Below are 6,748 nucleotides of genomic sequence, written 5' to 3' on the forward strand. Positions count from 1 at the left end.
TGTTGTGCATGTGTTTTTCAAAATCTCCTCTTAATTGAACAAGGCACCTGCCTCTGTGGCATCCTCATGGGCCATGGTTGAGCAGGAAGTCATCCTCCATGTGAATTAGGTTAATTGGGTGAAAATGAAATGAAAAGCTCTGTAATCTGTGTTGATGGGAAAGCCCAGGCAGCACAAAGCTGTGCTTGCTGCAGAAGCTGCTAACTGAATGGTGACCTTGGGCTCTTGCTGGTTACATAAACCATCTTCAGGTGAGAACTAACCGGGCTGGTCCAGCTGACAGGAGCGAGGCTGCCTCTTCTCATTAGGATCCCGAGTGCACTTCCGTAACTGCCTGGACATGTAAAGAGAGCTCCTTTTTTTTTGCAGTTCACACGTCCTAGGAAGACACTGGGTGGACTTCACTGAATTCCTGAAATTGGAAGTAGAATACATATATGTAGTCATTCAGTTCTCTGCAAGAAAGAGTACAGCTTTAATGAATTTCTCAAAAAGGTCCCTGAACAAAACAATATCAAGAACTAGTGATGTGGCTTCTGGTTCCTACCGAAGCGGAATTTTGATTCCGCAGGTCTAGGGTGAGGTCCGGGTTTTTTTGGTTTGTATATTTGGTTGTAGATTTCCGGGTGATTCTAACCCTCAGTCTTGGGAACCATTGAGCGAGTACTCTACTTCTCAGTCTTCAATGAGCATATGAAGCTCCTGGAGATCTGGATAACATACAGATTCTGATTCCCACAACTGGGATTGGGGCAGAAATTCGGCTTCTGTCACCAAGGTGATGCTGCTGCTACTGGTGGGTGGACCACACTTTGAGTATAAGGTTCTAAAGGCACCCTTACTTGGGTCAGTTATGGGACATTGGTTAGATTCAAACCACATCCAATTCCTTTGCTGGAGAATTGAGGCAAATTCCTCAAGCCACTTCCCTTTGATGAACATTATTAGATGGAAGTGAAGATATTTCTTAGGTGTGTTGAGTACTTCAGAGCCAAAACATTCCATTTCTAGTGGCAGTATGGAGAGTGGAATGAATGAGTCAGTGGTTCAATGGGCTTACATCCTCGCCCCCATATTGATCATTCTTGTGTATCTTTAGCGATGATAGCTATAAATAATGGAATGTATGACTAATAGTGGCTTAAACCAATTGGGGTTTATTTTTCATACGTAATAAAAAGTGTATAATAGTGTTGGGATTGTTGGGTCAGCTGCCAATATTCAAGGACCTGGGGATATTTTGTCCTCCTGCTCAATGTCTCTAGCATGACATGAAAACAAATCTCCTGGCATCCTGCCAGGATTTGGTGCAGGAAGGAGGGACCCTGGTGGGAATCATGTCACCTAGCCAACTCCAGCTGCAAGAAATGTTGGAAAAGGATAATGAACATTTTCAACCTCTATCCTTTTTTAAAATTAATTGATTAATTACTTCTTAGGCCATGCTCTGTAGCATGAGGGATCTTAGTTCCCCAACCAGGGATCGAACCTGTGTCCCCTGCATTGAGAGTGCAGAGTCTTAACCACTGGACCACCAGGGAAGTCCTCAAACTGTTTCTTGAGAACAGCAAGAGGGGAGAGATGTGAGAAACGCTCTTGGGGCAGCTCACCGTAGTCTCTGCTACATCCTGTGATTCTGGGCGCCTTACTGACTCTCCGTGAGCTTCTATTTCCTCATTTGTAAAACAGGAGAATTAAGTGTCTTGTGTGATTCCCACACCAGAAGCAACGGCATCACCTGGAAACTTGAGTCCCACCCTGGACCTACTGAATCAGAAACTCAGAGGTGGAGACCAACAATCTGTATTTCAACAGGCCCTCTGGGCATTTCTGATGTACTCGCAAGTCTGAGAACCACTGCCTAAGAGACTTCTGGGAAGACTAAGCACGATGATTATTTAAGGCTTTCGACACACAGGGAGTGTTCGTAACTTGGACCCTGGCAGTTCATGTCTGAGACCCAAACAGACTGTGATCGAGACCATTTCTTGGAATGCTGACTTGGAATCAGAAGTTTAAAAAACATCCAAGAAGGAATTTCCAAGGTTTGTTCTGACTGGTGATATCAGTCATCTGAATCCCTGGGATCCTTTGAGAATCTGTTGACTAAGGGCTCTAAGGAAAGGCTGAAGAAAGTCGACATCAACTATTCCTATATTTTTCCAGATGATCACAGCTTTTTTGAGATAAAAGTCACATACTGTAAGATTCGCCCTTTCTAAGTACATAATTCAGAGACTTTTGGTACATTCACTGAGTTGTGTAACCATCCTCTATCAGATTTCAGAACATTTTAATCACCCCCCAAAGAGAGTTTGTACAAATTAGCAATCCCTCCCCATCTTCTCCTCCTTGCAGCTCTCCAGCAACCACTAATCTACTTCCTGTTTCTAAGGATTTCCTCTATCTGTCCACCTACCTACCTATGATTTATTTATTCTTCTTCTTATTATTTTTTACTGATTTGTTTACTAGAAGGAATTGCAAGATTAATGTTGACATCATTGAAGAAAACATCACAATTCTGAGACTGAAGTCCAATATGAGTTCACCCTGTGATGTGGCTGCCAGTGCAAACAACAACAGTGATGATATTGTTTATTGTTGACAGAGGTGATTCCGTTGTTCTCCTGGGATATCAGAACCCTGGGGTAAATTCCTGCATGTCTATGGCCTTCGGTCTCATCTGTGAGGTAGGGGAGCTGGACTTTCTGGGATGATCTTTAAGGACCTCTGGTTCTGAGAGTCAAAATTGTTGTTTTGAGCTGTTTAGAGTCATCCACAAGTTCTGCCCTCAGCTCTGGGTTCTGCATTGTGAGTGGGACCAGTTGGTGGCGATCCTTTGAAGTGGAAGTAGATGACCAGGTTGGGGAGGCCTCTGAAGCCTTGGCAGAGGAAACTGGGGTGTTGCTTTGGAGGAAGGATGGGGCTGGGGGTATAAGAGCCCTGCCTTGAAAGGTCTATCCTGGGAATAGGAAGCAGATGGATTCTATGGGTCTCAAGGGGCAGATGGATGACTAATGGAAAAAGCTGTAGATCAACATGAAAGGAAACTACAGTAGTCAGAGATATCAAATGTGGAATGGATTATTTTGATAGGTAGCAAGTACCCTGTCACTGGAGGTATGCTCTTAGAATGGTATTTAAACCTCCAATAAGAGTCTTACAGTTTTTTTGCCAAAATACGACGCTGCAAATCTCTGAAAGTCTGAGATCAAAGTGAAGTAAATGTGTGTACAAAATCCTTGCCTCTTTCCCGCTTCCACAGACAACAGCTTATGGCAAAAATTGCAGATTTTATTTGTGCCCCCTGTCCACTCCTCCTTTTCCTTCCTGAGAAAATATTTACCTGCTGCTGCTCCTCTCCAACTGGACTTGTGTTCCGCCTATAGGGAATTTCTCCAGGGGTGTGTGAAAAAAACAGTCCTCCTGTTGGCATTCTTTCATCACGCAAACAGCGAGCATTTGGATTCAGAAATGGTCCCCGTCTCAGTGTAATGGGAGAGAGGCATGGAAACAGATGTCGCTGTACAGGGGTCTGGGGGCTTCACAGTGGCACCCACACAGCTGAATGGGAACCTCAGACAGGTGAGGACTTCTCTGCTAGGATGGCTAAGGATGGCTTTGCAGCCCAGAAACTTAATTTGAGCTCTGATAGAAACAAGGAGTCCCCACCAAAGGCAAAGGCTGAGGGGGTTGCTTTTGAGGTTGCAGCTCCTGTTAGAAAGTTCCCTACCAGTTCCCTTGGTACCGGAGTGGCAGTGCCAGACGGATCAGCACTGAGGCTGGCCAGGCCGTGTCTCATCATTGGGTTTATTTTATGTCACTGAACCTTCACATCAACTCAGTGAGATACATTATTATTATTATTATTTTATTTCTGATTTACAAAGGTGGGAACTGAGCCATCAACTCGCCTAAGAGTTTACACGGGAGCAGACAGCGCTGGGTAACAGGAGCAACCAGGGACTTAGAAAGACCTCCCGTGGAGATGCCGGTTGGATTGGCCTCAAGGGATGAGCAGAGGTCTATCAGGGGGTGGAGTCGACTTTGGAAACATACGGCGTGAAACTGAGGAGAGCCTGAAGCATCAGAGGTGCTCGGCCTTTCTGTGTGGCTGAGCAATGGCCCTGTACAGATGGCGAGGACTAGGCAGAAAACAGCTGCCTGGGAGGAGAGGCCAGTCCGTGAAGGACTTGTGTGTCTTGCTCTAGGCGGCCAGGCTTTGACCTCTAAAGCAGGCACTGGGGACTTGCCCTGAAGTCTCTCTCCAGGCAGTTCGTGGCTGTTGGGAAGTGGGCTTTCCCTCCACGGTCCTGTCCTCTGCTTCCCTCAGGGTCGAACTTCCCCACCTTGACCTTCTCTTAACAAGTGCATGTTTGTGACTCTAGTGGTCTTCAGGAGTCACCGAGGGGCCCGTCTCACCTGATCTGGCCCAAGAAACTTCCCAGGCAAGACCTTTGAAATCTGGTCCCCAATTGCTACGAGGTGCATCTCCTTCCAGCAAGGCTGCCGCAGCCCATAGATGCTGAATTTGACTTTGACTCAGCTTTGCTCTCCATACGCAACAGACTGGCCACGCTGGGGAGTGGTCTGCCTTTGGGGCCCGACACAAAGTGTAATGATTTAGGCTCCCACAGGACTCTTCATGAAAGGCTGGGCTGTTAGGGAATCCACTCCCAGCATGCAGTGTGTCGCCCTTGTGTCCTGGCAAGTGGATGGTGGGAAACAGAGTCAAGACTTTGGTACCAAGGGTACCAGAATTTGGATACTGGCTTAGCCCGTCTCTGGCCATGTGAGTATGGATGATAAACTAGGATAAAAATACCTGTTAAAGGTTAAAGATCATAGAAAGTATAGCTAGCTGGGAGGTGTATGGGCACCAAGTTTTTGTGTGTTTTTTAAAGTTTTTTATTTTTTGTATTTAATTCTTCTTCGCGGAGCCTCTGACAGGGTGTCTTGAAGAAGCTCTTCCTTCCTGGGGCCCCAGAGTGTGAGCAGAGTTTATGATGGTCCCCAGGCAGTTGGGTCCTCCCAGTGTCTGCTGCAGACAAATGTTTAGACTGAACTTCACCCTCTGCACAACGAGGAACATGTTTTAAAGGCCTCACTTGTCAAAAAAGACTTATAAAATGGACTTAACGAGACTTCTGGATAGAGTGGGAGCCCTCGGATTGGCTGGTCTGGCGAGCAGGGCTAGAATGCAGCCTCCAGCGTGCTTGCCACACTGCACTCCATGCCTGTCACATCCCGGCTGGGTCACGTGCCCCCTGCCCACCCCTCCTTTTACTTCCTGCTGAAATGTTTACCTGACGTTGCTTCGAGATGACTGACTGTTAAATGCCCTGCAAATATAAAACTCTGCTGTGAAGTTACACTAGGGGGAAAGTCCAGAAAACCCTACAGTTTAATGTTCCAGGCGGCTTCTCCTGAACAGAGGCCAGACAGCAGAATCCTGCTAGGCTAGCCACTTCACTTTCTGAATGGGGAGACTGAGGCCCAGAGGGGAGGGAGCTTGCATATGACACATACTTTACAAGAGTAATTTTTAAAAAGATTTAAAACATGAATAGATAACACGTAGGACACAGCTTTATGCTGGGTGGGAGCTCTTAGACTCTTTCCACCACCCCCACCCCCTCCCTATTCCTGCCTGCTCCTGATCCTTCATTTTTTCCCCATAAACAGAGAGCAGTTTATCCTCTTAGTACCAAATGAGGTGGGTAGCATATTGTTCCCATTTTATAGAAACATTAACTTTTTTTTTTTTTTTTGATCATGCCTCACAGCTTGTGGGATTTTAGTTCCCAAACCAGGGATCAAACCTGTGACTCCTGCAGTGGAAGCTCAGAGGCCTAACCACTGGACTGCCAGGAAAGTCTTGAGAAACACTGAACAAATCCACCAGGGTGAGATAGCTTAGCTGGCTGGGTGGTGGCTAAACCAAGATGCCATCTTGGTTGTGTCCAGTGACAAGGCTGTCTCTTTATTACCATCCCATTTTACAGATGAGCACATTGAGGCTGGTGAAGGCGGGTCTTACCGCCAGGGGCAGCAGCTGATCCACGATACAGATCGACTCTGGCCTTGTGGAAAACCACTGGTCCTTTCCCAGTTCTTCTGACCCCTGCTTACCCATGGTCAGCTCCTGAAAACTCAAGTCTGTTTGTTAAGCCCCATGGCCCTTTTCATTGTTAGAAATACTTGAACTTCAAAAATGAGGGAGTGTAGGGGCACATGTGGCTTCTGTGGGACAGAGATGGTGAGGATGGATGTTTTCATGTTCAATGGGCAGCCCCATACTGGATTCCTGATTCCCTTCTGTATCTATTTTCTCCTTGGCCCCTTTCCTGGTACATAGTAAGTGCTCAAGAAACAGTCCCTGAATAAATGAGTGACTGAGTGGGATGAATGAACTGTGTTGTGTGAACATGTTAGGTCCTCATTTGGCCATTGGCTCCTGGTTCTTGGGGATGGGGCCTCTCCTTCCCTCCGCCTGCAGGGCCTGGCATGGTGCCTCGGCTGGAGAAGGCATTCCCTGGTACACGCTGAGCAAGTGCTTTGTAGGCCACTGGTGCTGAATCACCCGGCTGGCCTTGGTCTGTGTAGGAATTTGGACCCCACTTTTGGAAATACTCTCATCTGGGTGCATTTATAAACATGTGCCCGTATTTTTAATCTTGCAACCACTTGACCTCTGCAGTAGAGCCATTGTTAGCTGGGAAGGGCATCCTGTGAGGCCTATGAT

General features: G+C 46.7%; 1 non-coding gene across 1 annotated transcript; it reads right to left on the bottom strand.

The window, feature by feature from the left end:
- Window positions 1-1,468: 1,468 nt before the first annotated feature.
- Window positions 1,469-1,541, bottom strand: TRNAE-CUC. Its single transcript has one exon. It is a non-coding gene; the product is annotated as a tRNA-Glu (tRNA).
- Between the last annotated feature and the right edge of the window lie 5,207 nt (window positions 1,542-6,748).

The sequence above is a fragment of the Oryx dammah genome, unplaced genomic scaffold, assembly GCF_014754425.2.
Source record: "Oryx dammah isolate SB20612 unplaced genomic scaffold, SCBI_Odam_1.1 HiC_scaffold_1, whole genome shotgun sequence".
Classification (NCBI taxonomy): Eukaryota; Metazoa; Chordata; class Mammalia; order Artiodactyla; family Bovidae; genus Oryx; species Oryx dammah.